This window comes from Malus domestica, chromosome 09, assembly GCF_042453785.1.
Source record: "Malus domestica chromosome 09, GDT2T_hap1".
Classification (NCBI taxonomy): Eukaryota; Viridiplantae; Streptophyta; class Magnoliopsida; order Rosales; family Rosaceae; genus Malus; species Malus domestica.
In genome coordinates, this window is record NC_091669.1 from 17,945,439 (window position 1) to 17,967,186 (window position 21,748).

At 37.0% G+C, this 21,748-nt stretch overlaps 1 long non-coding RNA gene and 1 pseudogene across 1 annotated transcript; one reads left to right on the top strand and one right to left on the bottom strand.

Moving 5' to 3' along the window:
* Positions 1–10,159: 10,159 nt before the first annotated feature.
* On the top strand, positions 10,160–17,394 carry LOC139187986 (acid phosphatase 1-like; annotated as a pseudogene).
* On the bottom strand, positions 11,969–12,747 carry LOC139187988 (uncharacterized). Its single transcript, XR_011571042.1, has 2 exons — positions 12,516–12,747; positions 11,969–12,426 (listed from the first exon to the last, which is right to left on the bottom strand). It is a non-coding gene; the product is annotated as an uncharacterized lncRNA (long non-coding RNA).
* Positions 17,395–21,748: the final 4,354 nt, after the last annotated feature.

Genomic DNA, 21,748 nt, shown 5'->3' on the forward strand with positions numbered 1-21,748 from the left:
GTATAATTTAGATTATTGATTTTGTTTGACTTATACAATTTGATGATTATAAATAAAAAAGTGTAGGTGAGAAGCTAAAAAAAAGTGTGAAAATTACCTTCATTATGTGATGGAATTCTATTGTTGTGCATCGATACCCTTCGTTCTGTGATATAAAAGATGCTTTAATTTTAGGCTTTAATAAGCTCTTATCATTACCTTTCAATTATATTATACATAACTTTTTATGAGTGGTGGGAGAGGGTATTGATGTGATTTACATAAAAACAAAGGATAGTTTACACTAATTTATACTACAAGCAGAGACATATTTTGAACATGAAACGCAATGGATTGAAGAGAAAGATCATAGCCACCATAGTTGTGTTAAGAATATTCAACTTCCAATCTTTCTATTACAATGAAAAGAATGGAAATTAGTAAATTCCTACATCTATATTTATTTGGAAGTAATTACCTCTTCATTTTTATTTTACTTTAGTCTTTTTTGTAAGGAAAACTAATGAAACTGACTTGAAAACTTTGAATTTGAATGATAAGGACAAAATAAAGGGTAAAATGAATAGTACCAGGTTTGACTTTTTAGTGTAAAAATGTGGTTTTTCGTTAAAGTGAACATTACCGTGGGCCTTTCGTTAAAACTCCATTTTTTGTAATGATGTATCTTATTGTATGCAATTTTTTCTTTTTATTCTGAAAATATATGCAATATTTTTATTAATTTTCTACTAAATCTTTTACAACTATGCAATTCTTGCCACTTTCTTCGGGAGCATTTTTGCTCACCACTGTAACTATAATGTATGATCACTATACATCTAATAATTTATCATGTGTTATTTTACCTTACTAGTTTTCACATTAAATGTTACTTTTAAAAATTTTAAAAAAATTTACTAAGATTAAATAAACGAACACCTAACAAATAATTAGATATATGATGAGTATACACTAAAGTTTGGGGCGATAGCAAAAATGGAATGGCATTTGGAGAATTAAATAATTTACGAATATTATTTTCAAAAAAGCATATGCCAACCAATTATTATTTTCAAAAAAACATATGCCAACCAACAGTGATATCTTTCTTGGGTAAGTAAACAACAACATATATTATTACTATTTATGTTACGTTTTGCACATGGAAATATATTATTACGTTATTACTTGTAAGTCCTTTTGCCTTTTGAAGTTTTCTGTTTGGTTGCTTTCAACTTTTCTTGCATGAGTAGGTCAAATAATTGAAATAAAACAGAAAACTGCATTTATTTTAACAAATAATATTATCTATATTAAGAGGGAAGTGATTAGTTTAGCCTTATAATGAGTTAATAATAATGTGGTTCAAACTCGTCTTTGGTGAGAATCGAACTTAAGACCTCTCGCTTACAAGTGAAGAGGAATACCACTAAACCGTTGTACTAGGTGGCCAACAGAAAACACCGTTAATATTGTAACATTGATGTGAAAAATGTGAAACGTGGGAACGTTAATGAAAAAGAGACTCACAAAAGAGAAATGTTAAGAAGACTCTTTCAAAGTGAGGCTCTCTATAACTCCCAGTCACCTCACAATTTACCATCAAATCTCATGCGAATATTATAAAATATTGTGTAAAAAACATGGATAGCAAAGAGTTCATAGAGAATCCCACTTTGGAAATAGCTCCTTAGCATTTTTTTTAACAAACGATATTATCTACATTAAGGGGGGAGGGGAAGTGGGCTTAGCTTCATAATGGGTTAGCAATAATATGATACAAATTCACTTTTGGTGAGAATCGAACCTAAGACCTCTCACTTACAAGTGAAGAGAAATATTATTAGACTGTAGTACTAAGTGGCAGCTATCTCATTAGCATTTATCTTCACAAATTTGAAAAACATAGGGCCCAACGCCCTAGGACCACGTGCACCTATAAAGGCCAGTGTGCAGGACCACGCACACATTTGAAAAATATTAAAAAAAAGAGCACATCACGGGCACATTTTAAGTTTATGGTTATTATTATTAACTCTGAGAAATATAGCTATGAGAAAATGAATAAGAAGAACAGAAGCTTAAGAGACGGAGAGTTTCTGAATTCTTTGTATTATTCTATCTAAAACTATTACAAGTGTTTACATTGTGTTATATAGCCTCTCAGCATACATGGACTATTACAAAACTACCCCTTTGTAACTAACTCTCTAACAATCCAAATGGCAGTTATAACCAATCAACAGAATAACAGATAACAATGGCTAATACTCCCCCCTCAAACTATGCTAGGTTTCATCTAGCACAGTTTGGAAAGACAAAACACAACTCTGTGCCATTGTACAAGGGAATTAACTCGGGACTGAAGTACTGGAAATTGCAGATTGGGATCCTAGGCTCAAGTTGTGACAATGCTTCACAAAAACAGGACTATGTAATCCTTTAGTTAGGACATCAGCAACTTGCTCTTCTGTAGAAATGTATTGAACACGCAGATCACCTTTTTGTACTTTCTCCCTCACAAAGTGATAATCAGTATCGAGATGTTTGATCTTAGAATGAAAAACAGGATTCGAACATAGAGCAAGTGCGGACAAGTTGTCACAATAAAGAGAAGGAGGTGAGGGAAGACACTGATGTAGATCTCTAAGCACTGATCTAATCCAACAAACATCAGCTGCACAGTGAGCTATTGCCTTATATTCTGCTTCGGTTGAGCTTCTCGAGACAGTGGATTGCTTTTTGGACTGCCATGAGATAGGATTAGAGCCTAAGTATACCACATATCCGGTAATTGATCTCCTAGTATTAATATCTGCTGCCCAGTCTGAATCTGAATAGGCAGCTATAGAGATATCTTCACTTTTAGTATAGTTCAAACCACAAGTGAGAGTACCTTGTAAATACCTCAGAATTCTCTTGACCAAATGAAAGTGTGAATCTGTTGGACTTTGCATAAACTGACACACCATATTCGCTGCATAAGCTATATCAGATCTAGAGAAGGTTAAGTACTGTAAAGCTCCCACCAAGCTTCGATAGAGAGAAGGATCTGTCATTGGTATGCCTTCAGATTCAAGCAACTGAGTATGAGGTTTATAGGGTGTAGATGTAGGTTTACAATGTTCCATACCAGCCCTTTTCAACAAATCTCGTGCATATTTAGACTGGTTAATGAATATAGATCCATCCTGATTGTACTGGATATGAAGACCAAGAAAATAGGTAAGTTTTCCCATATCTTTAAGATCAAATACTGCAGCAAGGCTTGTAATCATTGATTGAATCTTTGAAGCATTAGAACCAGTCACAATTATGTCATCAACATATAATAGGAGTAGAATAACATCCCCATGATCTTCTTTGACAAACAAACTGGTATCGGATAAGGATGTAACAAACCCCAAAGTAGGAAGATAGCTAGTAAACTTTGAATTCCAAGCGCGTGGAGCTTGTTTCAAACCATAAAGCGACTTTAGTAATCTGCAAACATGGTTTGGATGTTGTGAGTCAACAAACCCCTGAGGCTGCTTCATATAGACTTGCTCTTCTAACTCTCCATGTAAGAAGGCGTTTTTAACATCTAGTTGCCTCAAACACCAACCAAATTGAACTGCTAAGGCTAAAATCATTCTGACAGTGGTATGTCTTACCACCGGACTAAACGTTTCAAAATAGTCCAAACCTTGCTCTTGGCTATACCCTTGTGCAACTAGCCGAGCCTTATACCTAGAAATTGATCCATCAGGGTTCTTCTTAATTTTGTATACCCATTTGCTTCCCACTATACTTCTGTCAACTGGAGAAGGAACTAAACACCAAGTTCCTTGTGCCTTTAAAGCATCAAACTCATCCTGCATAGCTCTTTGCCATTCAGCCTTGACACTAGCAATTTTAAAATTTTTAGGCTCCTCTATATCAGCTATATCAGCTAAGAATGAAAACCCGCTGGAAAAGTCATCCATAACCCCCAAAGAAGCAATCTCAGGAACAGTTGCTAAATATGCTGCATAATTTTTTCTGGAAAGTGCACCGGTTTGTAGCCTTGTCTGAATTGTAGAACTTTGACGCACATGAGTAGTTGTGGTTGTATGTCCTATACCTGATGGAGAAGAATTTGAAGAGAGTGGAAGTATCACCTGAAGTTGGTCGGGACTAAAGACAGGAAGCAAAGAAGATGTATCACTTGTTATGGAAAGAGTATGGCCCGATGTACTGTGACTGTGCGAATGTCCTGAGGTTGAACTTAATGTCTCAGATTGATCAACTGAAGACGAAGCAATTCCATCATTCCCACTGTATATCTGAGTAACTTCAGGAGGACTAGGAGTATGAGTAACAGGAACATGAACCAAAATTGGAGAATATGTAGCCTGTGGATTATCAACCTGTGCATGAACTTGTTTCTGTAACCTGTGTTTACCAGGGAACATCATCTCATCGTGTAAGACATGTCGAGAAATAATGCATTTCTTGGACACTAGATCATAACATATGACACCTTTGTATCCTGAAGAGTACCCGAGAAAAACACATAATGTTGATCTTGGTTGAAGCTTATTAGAATTATAAGGCCTAAGCCAAGGAAACACAGCAGTTCCAAATGTCTTCAAAGATGTTAAGTCAGGAAGTGTCTTGTAGAGCAGAGTATAAGGAGATACCATAGACAGAGATTTACATGGCATTCGGTTGATAAGAAATACTGAGTGAGCACAAGCAAAATACCAAAACTCCAATGGTAAACCAGCATTAGTGAGTAATGTAATTGAAGTTTCAATTATATGCCGGTGTTTTCTCTCAGCAATTCCATTTTGCTGAGGAGTATATGGACATGACAGCATCTGAACAATCCCTCTATTATTCAAAAACTTTGTAAAAGCACTACTAATGTACTCTCCACCCCCATCAGTTTGTACACACTTGATTGTTGTTCCATACTGATTGAATACAAACTGATAAAACTTTACAAAAATAGAGAAGACATCAGATTTATTACTCATTGGAAATACCCAAGTGTATCTTGTATATTCATCAGTAAACAGTACATAATACCTATAACCATCAACAGACTTTATAGGAGACGGTCCCCAAACATCAGAGTGAATCTTATCAAACGGAGACAGACACTTTTCATTTCTCTCAGGAAATGGCAATCTAGACATTTTGCCCTGTATACATGATGCACAAACACTCTTCATATCATCTGGTTTATATGCTCTACTACACTTTCTTAACATACAAGAAAGTACTTCATTTGTAGGGTGACCCAATCTTTGATGCCACATATTTGACTTCACCAATTGTCCAAGCAAAGCTGTTGTAGTGGGAAATGTAGACTGCACCCCTTTAGCATTGTGAAACACTGGAATCTGAAACAACTCCTTGGGCCTACTCTTTCCGTGATACAGGACCTCATTTGTCTTCTTGTCCTGTAAAAAGAAGTTGGACTCATCACAAATAAACCAACTGTTGTTATCAGCATATATTTGTTTAACAGATAACAAACTTCGAGCAATCTTTGGAACATGTAAAACATGAGTGAGTAATAAGGAATGATCCTTCGTATGAAGAGTAGTAGAACCAGTATTTTTTTATTGATATACTAGAACCATTACCAATAGTAATTGTCTCATTGCCTTCATATGGAGCAACCTGTGCCAAGCCATGAACATCAGCAGTCATGTGATGAGAAGCACCAGAATCCACGATCCATGAATCTGTAGGCATAAACTGAGATGATTGTTGTGCATTCATAGCAGTTATGGAAGATGGAGGAGATTGACTTTGATACGAGTAGTTGCTTCTGTGATGACAGTTAAGAGCAACATGACCCTTCTTCCCACAAATTTGGCACTCGATCAAAAAACCAGGAGTTGAATTGGTGTTGTTCATGTGAAAACAATTTACTGCTGTATGACCTCGTTTGTTGCAGATTTGACATTCAATTACTACATTCATCCTTATGTCTGTATTGCCCGACCAACCACTGTTATTGGAGTTCTGCCTATATCCTCCAGAATTGAAACTCTTCCCCTTGTAACCATTATTGGACCTATAATTGTGTTGACCCTTGGAATTCGAGCCATTGAAAGGTCTAAACCCAGAATTTGAACTTTGATTTCTTGTATCTGAATGAGAACCAGAATTTCCAAAGAAACCAAAACCATATGGTACAGGAGGATAAAATCCGTCAGGAGGTTGTTGTGTAGAATAGAACTGAGAGGACTGCATATTAGGTTGAAACTGTGATGACAATGGATACTGCAATGTCCCATTAAAAGGAACCCGTGACAAAACACCACCAGTAGAACCATAAATGTAACTATGATTCTGTGGATTAGAAGAAGAACCATTGACCATTGAAGATCCGGGATTTGTACCAGTCCCTTTCACATACAAGGCTGACAAACTTTGAGACAACACATTGATTTCACCATCAATTTCCTTTTCAGCACCAAGAAGTTGTGCTCTGAACTCTTTGAGAGTAATTGATGACTCTCTAGCAAGAATAACCGTTCTGATTATTGCATATTCTTTTGGTAACCCAGCCAATCCTGCAATTATAACATCATTGTCCGAGACATACTCCCCTGCAGCACTTAACTGCTCTCTAATATTTTTCAATCTCAGCAAATACTTATCAATTGAGTCAGTTCCCTTTTGTATAGTATGCAATTCAGTCTTTAGATGATTCACTCGTGATTTTGATACAGAGGCAAACCTATCGACAAGATTCACCCAAGCCTCATGAGCATTCTTGCAGCCAAGAACATACTCCATCGCTTCATCAGACAATGTGGCAAGCAAAAGACTTAACAAAGCCATATCAGTTGACTCCCAATCAATATACGCTTTAGTAACTTCTTCAGTAACTCCAAGATCAGTAGTCAAAACAAACTTCGGGGGACACACATCAGTGCCATCAAAATGACCAAACAATTTATACCTCTTTAACACAGCTTTAAACTGAAATGCCCATTTGACAAAATTATCATCCTTCAATCTGATAGTAAGCATCCCCAACAAATTTTCTACTTTAACAGTCGGATTAGTCATCTTAACACAGATCACAAAGACACACAATTCCAATTATGTAATGAACAGGAAGAAATTAACACTCATTGCAATTGAAACAGACTGCAAGACTTCAAAGAGACTGAAACTCTTGATCAAGAAAGATCGATACTTCCCAAAATGCACAAGAAAAATACCACTGTTCGAAGAGACTGAAACTCTTTCCCAAAATTCACAAGAAAAATACCACTGTTCGAAGAGACTGAAACTCTTTACCAAGAAAGATTGAAACTTTCCAAAACGAACAAGAAATAATGAAACTTTCTCAAATATGCTAACTGCACAAGTATTTCTGCATCACAACCTTATGAACATTTGACTATACAATCAATCAGTAAAATTTCTCAAACTTTACACCGAACACTGTCTTCAAGAATCTCAAAAAACAAAAAACCAATACCCATGATCAAAATTAGCTCCAATCACCGAAAGAAAAATATCACCTGAATCAAGCTCAACAATCGAGGAACACACCCAACTTCAATAGCCTTCCGTAACCTTCAGAATCGCACTCGAGCCCTTCGAACTTGTACACAACAGCTTCAATCTTCCAGAGCAGCGGAAAAAATACCAAGGATCGGCACGGCGACGAACCAAACCGGCGATGATACCATATTAACTCTGAGAAATATAGCTATGAGAAAATGAATAAGAAGAACAGAAGCTTAAGAGACGGAGAGTTTCTGAATTCTTTGTATTATTCTATCTAAAACTATTACAAGTGTTTACATTGTGTTATATAGCCTCTCAGCATACATGGACTATTACAAAACTACCCCTTTGTAACTAACTCTCTAACAATCCAAATGGCAGTTATAACCAATCAACAGAATAACAGATAACAATGGCTAATAATTATAACAAAATTTTGTCAATTGGCAAGGTGGTGTGCCACACAATTACCATGATGAGGAATATACGCTATTGAGCACTTAACAAACTTAGTCATCAACTCCCTAATATCAGAAGTAATAAAACCAAGACTTGTGAGTAATCTATAGTTCCTCCTTTGCAAGCTTCAACTGCTTTCACCAAGACAATTTCAAACTGGACCAAACTACATCCAGTGTGAATAGCAAGCTACAACCTAGCTCTTATTGCTAATAGCTCCACCTATTTCACGGAGTAGATCCCTTGGAACCTCCACACACCCGTTGCTCGAAACAAGCCTCCATCACCACGAAGTACTCCTCCCCCGCCACCATTCTTGACCTCCAACTTTGCCGCGCCATCTACATTTAATTTAAACCACCCTTCACTAGGTATCATCCACCTATATGCTTGCGGCTCCTTAACATGGCTAGGGCTGCAATTAGCCTCTTGGAACTTCTAAAGCCAACACAACGCCCGTTGCAGTACCTCTAAAGGCTCAGCAAATGTCCCCTCCCAGACCAACCTATTATGCTCCATCCAAAGCGCCCATATCAGCATTAATATTATATCAATATCTACCCCTTGATGTAGTATTCATATTTCATAGATGCGTTTTTATCATAAATGGTCCCTGTAATTGACCATCATCATCAAGATGGTCCCTGAAATTGAAAATCAATCAATATAATCCCTGAAAATATGTGTCGCAAATCAATGTGGTATTTTTGTCACAATTCTGTTAAAAAATCCATTAAGTGCTGATGTGGCCCATAAATGGGTCCCATAAGATTTACGGGTGTTATCACAAATGGTCCTCGAAATTGACTCACACCATCAAGATGGTCCCTGAAATTGACTGACACCATCAAGCTGGTCCCTAAAATTGAAATCGATGAATGTAGTCCTTGAAAGTAGGTGTTGCAAATCAATATGATGCTTCTGCCACAATTATGTAAATTTTTTGTTATGTGCTGATGTGAGTATAATAATTAATTAAAAAAGTTGTCTGAATACTTTTTTGCACAATAGAATTTTTTTTTTGTAATAGGACCTACTCCTAAGAGAGATCCATTCCATAAATTCTCAAATGCACAAGGCTTAACCAAGGTCTAAGATGGGGTTTGAAAAAGTTTTCAACCAACAATAGACGCACCTTGGTTATAACCTCATTATCTCAATGCAGACATCGTCGTTTTTTGAGTCACCAGACCACATGGAAGCGCCGAACAAGCTCCCCAAGATTAAAGTTATGAGGATGATGATCCCCTAAATGCTAACAGTCATGTCCCATAAGTTGTTGCCAATTAGCCAAGCCGTCACCAAAGTTGATCTCGATCCAGGTTCAATTCGGTGAAGGGTGTCGAAGTGTTTAAAGTTGGATGTGTTGGGATTTTATTTTAGAGAATAGACAGCGAAGGAGGTAGAAGAATGTAGACTGTGATTAGAGGTGATTGTACGAATGGGATTTTGGGTTTACAATTTTTTATTAACAATTAAATTATTAAACTTATTTGTAATTTTTTTTTAAATTTAATTAGGCTTGTGTGATCCAATTATGTGTCACATTAGCACATAACAAAATTTTTGATAGAATTGTGCCAGAATGACTACATTGATTTGGGACACTTATTTGAGGGACTACATTAATCGATTTTCAAATTCAGGGACCACTTTGATGTCACAGGTTAATTTCAGGGACCACTTTGATGTTGTGGGTTAATTTCAAGGACCATTTGTGAGAAAATAGGACATATGGGACTAATTTATGTGCCACATTAGCACTTAATGAAAATTTTAACAAAATTGTGATAGAAGGACCACATTAATTTGCGACACCTATTTTCAAATTTCATAAATAGCGAGTTTAATACTAATTTATTCTCCCATCTTTTAGTGTAAATATATCTTTACATCATAAAAAAAAAAAAAAAAAAAACTTATCCTTATAATTAATTTCAAAAACAACTCGGGGTCTTGTGCATCTTAACCATTGTGATTCCTGAATTTTATTGGAATTGGAGTTTGATCCCAAAACTAGAAATTTATGAGTATTGAATTATAAAGTTGAAGCAATATTCCTTTTAGATGACACCAATTAAGTGGAAAAGTTCAAGCACTAATATTCCTCCAATTTTCACTTATTGTACACCAGCATAACTAAGGGGCACCGACGTAATTATCCCTAAAACCAAAGGTCAATGTCTTGATTAAACCCTATTTCAAGAAGGAAACTTATCAATCTAATGCAACGTAGTCTCCACTCACCAAAGTCCTCACATACCATGGAAAGATTGCCAGGAGTATTACTCTTCTTTCTTGCCATATTTTTCTCAACAACTCAAGCTTATGAGCCACTTATAAACCACCAAATCCATCTCCTCAGGCCGAAATCCGGGGCGGGTGGCAGCAGCGTTCCCGGCCTGTCTTGCCTGAGTTGGCGTTTGGCGGTGGAAGTTGGGAACATTATCAACTGGAAGACTGTTCCGGCACAATGTGGAAGCTACGTTGGGCACTACATGCTTGGGCACCAGTACAGGAAGGACTCAAAATTGGTCACTGATGTGGCTTGGCTCTATGCCAAGAGCCTCAATCTTAAAAAGGATGGCAAGAACGTTTGGGTCTTTGATATAGATGAAACCACACTCTCTAATCTACCGTATTTTGCTCGTCAAGGATTCGGGTAAGTTGCTAATTGAGTAAATATTACCAAAATCGTGATATTAATTTTCTTTCACGCAAGTAATTTCTTTAACGTTTATATAATACATTCAAATTGTCAAATATTAAATTATAATAAAAATTTTCAACAAAAACTTGTAGTAACCAATGATATATTATTTTTATCGCCTTCATGATAGTATTCACTATTTTATTAATGTTGAAATAAACAATAATAAGGACCCTTCACGGCCGGGTTTTGCTTTATTTTTTTTCTGTAAGGAGGACCCCAGGATTGCATAATGCTTGTTTGATAGATAAACGAATAATGAAGTTTATATACCGCAAATCGTTTGATTAATAAAAGAATAATAGTGTATGACATCGGCGGAAAACAATCGTACTTATATATCTTAATGCGGATTCGACTACCACTGATTCTCTCATTTCTCATAACAATTAACTGTTTAACTTACTAGCAGTATAACTCTACTAAAAAATATTGTATGAACTCACTTATATGTTAATAATGTGACCAATAATGTGGTACCTAAGCTCTAGCTAGTCTAACTAACGAGAACTTTTTTATTGTGACGAAAATACAAGTGGTACATCATGTGTTATATTATATAAGTGGTGGAAAATTTTATTTTTTAAGTTATTAATTTTTTAACACACATATCTCACCATTTGTACAGTAACACGTGATGTACCACATCGTGTACCGGTTACTCTAAAAAATATCTTCTAACTAACAAATAGATTTCAAAGATTTTATTAAATATAAAGCATGAGGATGCACATGACCCAACGCATAATATAAAAATAAGGGTAAATTACATAGTAGCCCCTCAGGTTTGAGGTCTATTACAACCTCATACAACAACTTTAAAACATTTCACTTTCATACCTCCAGTACCATTTTATTTCAAAATAACACCTCCGTTAGATTTTCCATCCATTAGTCTGTTAAATGCTGACGTGACTGCCACATTTGTGCTGATGTGGCTGCCAAATGTGTGCCACGCTAGAAGAAAAAAGCTCATCTATCACGGTGAATACCCGTGATAAATTGCAATCTACCACGGACACTGTGCCCGTTAGTATTCTGGATGTGATAAAAAGTCTCAGTTTCTACCACAGGCTATGTCCGTTGTCAAATGCAATATAACCACGGATTGTACCCGTGGTAGATTGAGATCTAACACCACATGCTATGACCGTTGTCGATTACTAATTGACCACATCTAATGCCCGTTATAAATTATTTTCCAAAATTAAAAAAAAAATATTTAACAAATATATATATATATATTGATTTATTTATTTATATATTTTAGTACAGAATAATCAACAAAATTGCATATTTACTACAATATAATAATTACATAAAAAAATACTTGATAATATTATAACATAATTTAAAAATACTTGAGTTTCCAAATGAATACATAAACAACAAAAGTCATAAAGTACTATCCATGTAGTGCCTAATGAATACATAAACAACGGAAGTCATAAAATACTATCCATGTAGTGCCAAAGTACCATTTTCTAGTCTAAGTACGAACTAAAATTACTCTCCAACTCAGACGTACTTTGATGGCCAGGCAATTGTACTAGATATAGCATCCTCCACGACACGAAATTCACTTGTAGGGCGGTACAAAGATATATTCTCCACTCTTACCCAAACTTTCCATCAATCAGGATCAAGCACCATGTGATGAACTTTCACCTCAGGATTTGTTGATTCTATTTCTCCAGTTGCAACAACTTGTCTATTTCCGAGCCAATTTAGTAACTTGCATGAAGACCCTCGTAAAATACCAACAGGTTTAACTAGCATAAAGAAACCAAATAAGAACATCAATTTCAAATGATTAAGTTATGAAACTATTTAACAATTATTATCAAGCGTGTGTTACTACCTGAGAAGTGGCTTTAGACCTTTCTTTTCTCTTAATGCTGTCTCTTTCTATGTTTGGACTACTTCTCTGTGACAATCGAACATGGAAGACACAAAATTCGAACAACTTATATCAAAATATCATAAGTTTCATAAGCTAACTATTTAGTACTTGTTCTCGTATACTTGGGAACTAGCTTTGGAAGCTTGTCTAGAAGCATCGTCAGCTTCTCGTGCACTTCTTCTATCACATTGTATCTAATAACAAAACAAAAATAGTTGAATTATCAACATCTGCTATGTCTTAATATATTAATTTGTACACAGGAATGGCCTCACAAAACAAAAATAATTTAATTATCTAATAACAAAACAGAAATTTGCTCTGCCGCCGATGGAGCCACAAAGAAGGAAATTGGCCGAGCAAAAGAATACATATTGAAACAACTGGGATTAGAGAATGGTTAGTGGAGATGCAAACAATACATGCTGGGGACTTTATGGTGAAATTTTTTTTGTGAAAAAGGTAGAGAAATTCATACAAAAAGACACATAGAAACCATCTTCTTAGCAATCAATATTATATAAAAAAAAAAAGTGAACAAGCATTTTCTTTACAATGTTTACACTAGTATAGTCGAATTTGCAGTTTCAATTGATCGAAGTATTACTACTGCATATCTTTTTTCCTTATATATAACTGGTTCGTGCTCTGTGTGTGTGTGTATATATATATATATATGCACGTGTATAAATAGAGTAAAGCAGAACGTAAACTTCATGGGCAAGTCATCAAAATCTGAACAAATAGTTTTCAATTCAACAACCACAAATTCAAAAAGCATTCCAGCCGATGGCTACATACCCCAATCGCAATCATGCATATACAAATCACAAATTCAAAACCCTAGCTCCCAAATTAACCAGCTCAAAATCTGAACGAAAATTGAATTAATTTAAATTAAAACCTGCTAAGAATAGGAGTGCCGACCCTCGCAAACAGGGCTTTCATCGAAGTTCTTAGAGGGGTACTTGGCGGAGACCATGCCGACCTCGAACACCAAGTTGTCGCCGCTCGACCGGATTCCCGTGATCGACCACCACTGGAAGAAGGCCCGGACGCTGATGCCGTTGATCTTGGCGATTTATGACGATTCGAAGATGAGGGGGAAGGGTGGATGGATGACGAGTCGATGAGGAGAAGAGATGAGGGTTTGGTGGGTTGGTGCAGAGGAGTGGAGGGATATGGGAAGGTGGGGGAGATAGAGGACGATAAAAAAGGATTGACGGTTTCTTTTTAGGGTTTTCGTCCAGTTTCACGTGAGGGGAAAATAATTGGGATTTTAGATTTTAATATCTTTCAAAATATTAAAAAAAAAACAAAAAAACATCCACCACGGGCCAAGGGCGTGGTGAATTGTCAAAAGGTGGTGTGTGGTCGTTTGAAGTAACCACTACGAGCATATCGCGTGGTGGTTTTGATATTCCATTATGGGAATAAAAACCGTTGTAAATTATTCACTTTTAACAACGGGCCAGAACTTGACCGTGGTGGATTAATGTTATCTACCATGAGCTACACTCGACCGTGGTAATGAAATAGTTTCTACCACGAACTGTTGATGCCCGTGATGGAATTGATGTGGTAAATATGATGTTATGTACTTGTGGTGGCAAAAAAAATAATTTTTTAATTTTTTTTAGAAAAAACCTAAATCTTCTAAATAAATTATAAAACCAAAAAAAAAAAATCAAAATAAAAAACCATACAAACCCAGAAACCCCCTAACCCACTTCTCCATCTCCTCCCTCTTCACCCTCCCATCCCATATCCCCGCAACACCCCCCCAACCACCAAAAACAAACCCAGATCTTTTTTCCCCCACCCCCCACCTCACAGAAACTTCATTCCTCTTCCTCACCCCCTCCTCCTCCTCTCTTCTCCCTCATATTCATCTTCTTCCCACTGCAACCCAGCCCACCCCACCCCCACCTTCCCCGAGCGCACCCGCACCCACCCTATTCCCTCCTCTACACACCCCACTACTTAAATCCACACCCATTCCTCTCATTTTCACCTCACGAACCCGACGATGGAGGACGGGATCTGGGTTTTTTTTTTTTTTTCTAGGTTGCAGGTAGGGGTCGGGGGAAGAAGATGAAGATAGGGGAGAAGAGAGGGGAGGAGGAAGGGGGGAAGACGAACTGAAGGGGTGTATTTTTTTTTCTGGGTTGCGGGGGAAGAAGATGAAGATGAAGATAGTCATCGGAATTCTTCATCCAGTTTTGGTCCTTCTTGTACTCGACGAGCTTCGGGTGAGGAACATTGTCATACCATATCTAGAAACAGAGAACATCACCAATACATTATTGAGTGAAAGTAAACAGAATAAGCCAACAACCACTTCACACTTCCACAAACACTTTCCCATAAAGGAAAATCATGATTTTTTTTTCTCGGAAAATTAAATTCAAAGCCAACTGCTTCAAGTATCAAATCCAACAACGAATGGAATCACCCATCTTCTTCATTCAAATCAACAAACCCTTTTGAGAAAATCCAAGAACAAACCAAATCACCCACCTTTTTGAATCAAATCAACAAAACCCATTTGAGAAAAACCAGAAACAAATCTTACCAAAGTACAAATCTCACCATGTCCCTGCTCTGAGGCCACGGAACCGGCACCGCGGGGGCGCTTGGGGGTAATGCCGCTCGCGGTGCTCCATATGCCGGCGCGACTTCAACGCCTTGATCGCCTCGGAATTGTCCAAGCACGGAATGTAATCGACGGCCACCAGACCCGTACAGAGGTTCCAATTGGGAATCCCAAAAACAGGGAAAATGGGTTCCTCCCAAACGAGTTCGTCCCCTTGGGGTGGCTCTCCAGCAGGGTTGAAGGGTGCGGGAGGAGAGATGGGTTGGGAGGAGGAGGGGGAGGTCTGGAGATCGGAGTAGAAGAAGAGAGGGTAATGGGCGTTGGTGGTGGTCTTGGTGAAGAGGAGGATGGTGATGCAAGCGAGTGGGAGTAAGAGTGTGAAAATGAAAGGGAACTTTCGTTCTTTGAAAAAGCTGGGGACTGAGATTCCCATTGTTGTTGGTTGATAGCTCTGTGTGTAGAGAGAGAGGAGAGAGGGGTTGCGGGGAAATGGGGTGGGTGCGGGTGCGCTCGGGGAAGGTGGGGGTGGGGTGGGCTGGGTTGCAGTGGGAAGAAGATGAATATGAGGGAGAAGAGAGGAGGAGGAGGGGGTGAGGAAGAGGAATGAAGTTTCTGTGAGGTGGGGGGTGGGGGAAAAAAGATCTGGGTTTGTTTTTGGTGGTTGGGGGGGTGTTGCGGGGATATGGGATGGGAGGGTGAAGAGGGAGGACATGGAGAAGTGGGTCGGGGGGTTTCTGGGTTTGTATGGTTTTTTATTTTGATTTTTTTTTTTTTGGTTTTATAATTTATTTAGAAGATTTAGGTTTTTTATAAAAAAAATTAAATTTTTTTTTTTTTTTTTGCCACGGCACACATTTGGCAGCCACATCAGCACAAATGTGGCAGCCACGTCAGCATTTAACAGACTAATGGATGGAAAATCTAACGGATGTGTTATTTTGAAATAAAATGGTACTGGAGGTATGAAAGTGAAATGTTTTAAAGTTGTTATATGAGGTTGTAATAGACCTCAAACCTGAGGGGCTACTATGTAATTTATCCTAAAAATAAAGTAGCAATACATCAAAGAAGTTGATCATCCAAATGGAAATTTTGCTAAAAAGCAAAACAATAATTGAGAGATCTTAGAAATACAATCTTTTTAGATAATGTAGATTATTGGAACATCACGTGATGAATTAATTAATGAAGAAGTTTGTTGTTGTTTGGTAGGGTTTAATTAGCACTCATAGTTTAAATAGAATTTTTGGGAATTAATATTTTCAGGACGAAGCCATTCAATACCACTGCATTCAATGAATGGGTGTTGGAAGGCAGAGCCCCGAGAGTCTTCAGCTGTACAAGAAATTGTTGAAACTTGGAGTCAAGGTCGTGTTCATAACAGGTAGAGAAGAAGATCAGAGAAGTGTCACAATCACCAATCTCAGAAATGTCGGATATCGCACTTGGGAGAAGCTTGTCTTAAAGTAAGCATCTACCAACGAGTTAACTTAACACTTGACGGATAGTGGTTCAACCCTAATTTTTTCTATTTCCGCGTGTATACATCTTGACCTACTTTAACTTATATCTTGCCTATTATTTAACTTTTCATGGAAAAAATCAACCTAAATGTATTTGTGGTCCTCCAAATGGTTCCTAGCAAACATACATTTTTGTTGCTTTATTGCAGTTTCGAGGAGGGCTAGTGTTAGAAATCAAGCGCTCTTCTGGTCCTCCTTATCCAAATTCGAGGATTCTCTACCTCATATTCTCATTCCTCCGTCATAACCCTACATATCTATTGACAAATGATTCATAGCAAAACTACATTTTATTGTATTGTTTTTATTGCTGTCTAAATTTAAGTAACATTTTTGGTTGCAGGGGACCAACTTATTCTGGTAAGACATCATACGAGTATAAATCAGCAGAGAGGGAGAAGCTTGAGAAAAGTGGATTCAGAATAATTGGGAACATGGGCGATCAATGGAGCGATATATTGGGGACAAGTGTCGGCAACCGGACCTTCAAGTTGCCTGATCCGCTCTACTACGTTAGTTGATCACTGGTTTTTCGCTTTTCTGCAAGTGTTGAATAATCAATTGAGGTTTTAATTGAATAAATAAGGGGGGAAAATGTCAATGTGCTGCATAAATGGTACTATAAGTGAAATTTGACCAAATGTAAGCACTTTTTCTTTTTCCTTTTCAGGAGAAACTGTAGACGAAAAAATTATGAAGCGCACTTAATTGTTACCAACGCATTTAATTGTCATGAAGCACAATTAATTTTCTAGAAGTAATCTCAAATGGAACTTTAAAATGAACAACTAGAAAGCAAATCATGCTAAAAATAAAGGGGGAAAATGTCAATGTGCTGGATAAATGGTACTCTAAGTGAAATTTGACCAAATGTAAGCACTTTTTCTTCTTTGCTTTGAGGAGAAACTATAGACGCTTTTCGTTTACCTGATGTAAATGAGTTTGATTATATTGTTAGCAACGCATTTAATTGTCATGAAGCGCACTTAATTTTCTACAAGTAATCTCAAATGGAACTTTAAAATGAACAACTAGAAAGCAAATCATGCTAAAAATAAAAAATTCCTCTACATTGAAGGATATAAAAGACACAAAAAAAAAAAAAAAAAAAAAAAAAAAAAAAAAAAACAAGACAAATCACCAATTAATTAAACAGTTGCAGTTAACCTTTACTATCCTTAGTACAAAATATACCTATGAAGTAAATACAATCTTTCAATTTTTATACATTACTGCCTAAAGTATTAAAATGTTAACATTATAAGTGACCATTGCATCTCATCGTGAACACGAATAAATTATTAATGTGACAAATGCAGAGCCCATTTCTAGAATCTAAACCCAATCATACCACAATGCAACTCAATTTTGGTTTGACACAAGTCGCACTCCTAAAGTAAGACCCGCTCCGATTTAAGGTTAAATACAGTTTAAGACTTGAGCTTCTTGTTGGACCTAAATTGAGCAAGAAAACATATTCAACCTTCTCTTCTATTGAGAGCTATTCTTACCGCCTATGTGAGTTTACAGATTCAAAAAATCAATCAGCTACCAGCCCTTGCTAAGCAAGGGTTGGTGGCAACCCCGGTTTCCTTTCGATTTCCTTTCTCTGTGTGTTTATTAGCCTAATTTTCCTCCTATTCTTCTACCAAATTTTCTCCGACCCCAAACCTCAACTCCTTCGTCATAGATCAGAAAGGCCCCAATTTCAACTTTCCTTCTCCTATTCTCCGCACTATTTGTTCAATTACATGTCTTCAAACAATTAATTTTCTTCCTTTCCATTATGGCTTTCTCATCCCTTTGTTTCCTCCATCCTACATCCTTTCCCCTTCTTCTGTTGGATCCATCACCTCTTGACCCACATGCACTGTGTTTTGTCGAAGATCTATGAGAGGGTGTGTAGAGCTTTGGGCTCCAATCTTGGTGATGGATTGGAATTTTTCCTCTAATGTCTTGGAGGTTGATATTTTGCTTTGTGCTTCCTTTGTGATTGGGCATTCGTTTTGTATATGTGTTAATAAGCAATGAATGATGCCTTTGACCAAAAAATAAAAAATAAAAATTGAGCAAGAAAACAAAAACAAGGATACAAAAGTGTGGTTTGATATTTTTCTAAAAGTGGATTGTACACCTACCATGTATGTAAATAATAAAGGCCTATATGGTAAATAAAAGAGGGATAAATTACATGAAATTACCTTAACTATAAGTCGAACTCTAATTTCATACCTCATGTTTTAAAAATTACAATGTCATACCTCATTTTACGAATTTGTTGAAATGTCATATCTCTGTCAGTTTTTCTGTTAATTTTTTTATTTAATGATGACGTGGTTTGAGGTGGGACCCACTTCCAAGCCCAACTAAATTAAAAAATTAATTAAAGATTAAAAAATTTAAAATAAAATCATTTGAATATTTTTATAAAAAAAATATGGAACCCACCCTACAAACTCATCAACCTCACCCTTCTTCCCTAGTTCACCCGTCTCGCCCAACCCTCATTCACCACCAAAACCAGAACCCACTCCCCCACCGCTGCCCTCACCCGCCAATCACCACCCTCTCTCATTGCTGCTCTTCAACCCAAATTATTCACTACCTATTATTTTACCATTTCATTCCCCAATTTTGTAATTTGGTCAAACAAATCAAATCCCGGAATTTCACAAACTGGGTGTAATCTGTTGCTATGCCCCTTTGACACCTCTGCCACCACCACTAGCAAATCCCCGTGCATCCATCTTTTTCTTTCCTTTCTATTTTGAACACGTGGTGGCGTGTTCGTCAGTCTTTGCACATACAATTAGGCGAGCATCATCTTGGGCAACGACACTGGGGACATCTTGGGCAATGGCAATAATCTTCTTATCTTCCTAAACTACCATAACCAACAACACTTAATTTATTAAATTATATATAATGAATTGATTGAATGAAAAATTTCAGTAAAATCAACAAGAAACAAACTTGTTTGTCGGATTCGGGTTTAGATTCGAATTCAGAGCTAGCATCATCTTTGGCAACGACACTAGGGATTGATCGTTGCTGTAGGGCTTTGGAGATCTTGAAATCGATGGAGGTGGCTGCGCTGGAGTTGGGGTCGAAGGGACAGCGGGATCAATCGGGTTTGGGGTCCAGAAGAGGAGGTGGGGACGATTAATAGAAAAAATGACGGAGGATCTGACATTACAACAAATTCGTAAGATGAGGTATGACATTGATATTATCTGCACTAAGAGGGAGGGGATGAGTTTAGCCTCACAATGAGCTAGCAATAATGTGGTTCAAATTCACTTTCGGTGAGAATCGAACTTAAGATCTCTTACTTGCAACTGAAGAGGAATACCACTAAATCGTAGTACTAAATATTTGTAATTTTTAAAACATGAAATATGAAATTGTGATTCGACTCATAATTAAAGTAATTTTGTATAATTACCATAAAATAGTGATTTCAATTGTTAAAGATTTGAAAATTGTAAATGACTCAATCTCTTTTTGAAAATTACATAAAGTCTTGACAAGTTAAATCACGTGGGTCTCACATGACCATGAATGTATGCAGGAATTTTCAAGCACTTATAATCATATACGTTAGGGCCGGGCATTGTTCAGGTTAAATTGATTTCACAAAAAAATTGCGACCAAACCAATGACATTATAATAGTTTTTCTTTCTTTTCCCTTTTTTTTACAATATTGTTAGCCAAAATTCAACATGTCGTCAATCTTCAAAATTTCACTAACATTAAATTCAACATTCTTATCTAGTTACCGCCGCTTGAAATTATGCTTCGTACCGAGGGTTGGATGTAGGTATTTCATAAGTGGCACAAGCCAATGGCGAGGAAGGCAAGCCGAGAGCATCAGAAGTGGGGGAGACCTGCGGAGGGATGGGTTAAGTGCAACTTCGATGGAGCTTGGAACAATAGAAGTAACCGGGGAGGTTTTGGGGTGGTGATTCGAAATCATTTGAGGGAGTGTCTTGTCGCTGCTGTTGGGCCTATTGAGAGGGCAAACTCTGCATTGCATGCTGAATTCTTTGTAGCTCGTAGAGCTGCAATATTGGTGGGCACCATTTGTACAGTGGAGGGGAAAATTCAATTCGATGGATACTCTGCGTTGGTGTTGGCTTCCACACAGGGGAGTGGGGACGACAACTCTGCCTTAGGTCCTATAATCAGTGATCTGGGATGCCTTCTCATGGAGTGGTCGATTCGGTGGTTAGTCATATTCAACGAGAAGGGAACTCAGCAGCCTATCAGCTTGCTCGGTTAGGAATTAATAGTGCTCATGAGGTTATGTGGTTTGAGGAGCCTCTAGATTTGATCTAAGATATACTTCTAGAGGAGGGGTTGTAATTCTTTTCCATTGTTCATTTGAGGATAGTTTTCTTGTTGTGCAAGACATTTTTTTCCTTTGACTAGGTTAAAATCTCCAGCAAGGTTTTATCAAGGCCCATTATGCGCACTATCCTCAATCTGTACGAATTCTAATTTACTTAATGAATATCGTACCTTCGCTTCAAAAAAAAAAAAAAAAACCATTTTTATTTCAACCAGTAAGAAGATACATCTAAAATAAAAACTCAAAACTACAGCCGAACCAATTTATTTTACAATTCCATTCGATTTTCAACCATTTGATTATTCTTAAGAAACACTTAATTGTACCAATGGTTTCTGAACGTTACTCCTAGTTTAATTTTGGTATCTAAACTCTCATATTAGTTTTTTAGTCTTCGAACTCTACAATGTGTTGTACCATTGATCATTTTCATTAAAGCCATCATTTTTTTTTGTTAAATTTAGGAGTATATTAGGAACTTTATCCCACGTCACTCAAAATGACAAAAAAAAAAAAAATCTAATAAACCAGAATTTTTTTTTGTGTGTAAGAAAATGGAATACATAACCATTTTCTCCGTAGCTTAATATGTGATTTGTTAGTTATTTAAGTCCAACCATAGTTCGATCTCCTTTGAAATCGCATTGCCTAATATTTACAAGTTGCTAAAGTCCAACCATTTTCACTTTGTATTTTTATAGTTCAATTTTCATTTGTTTT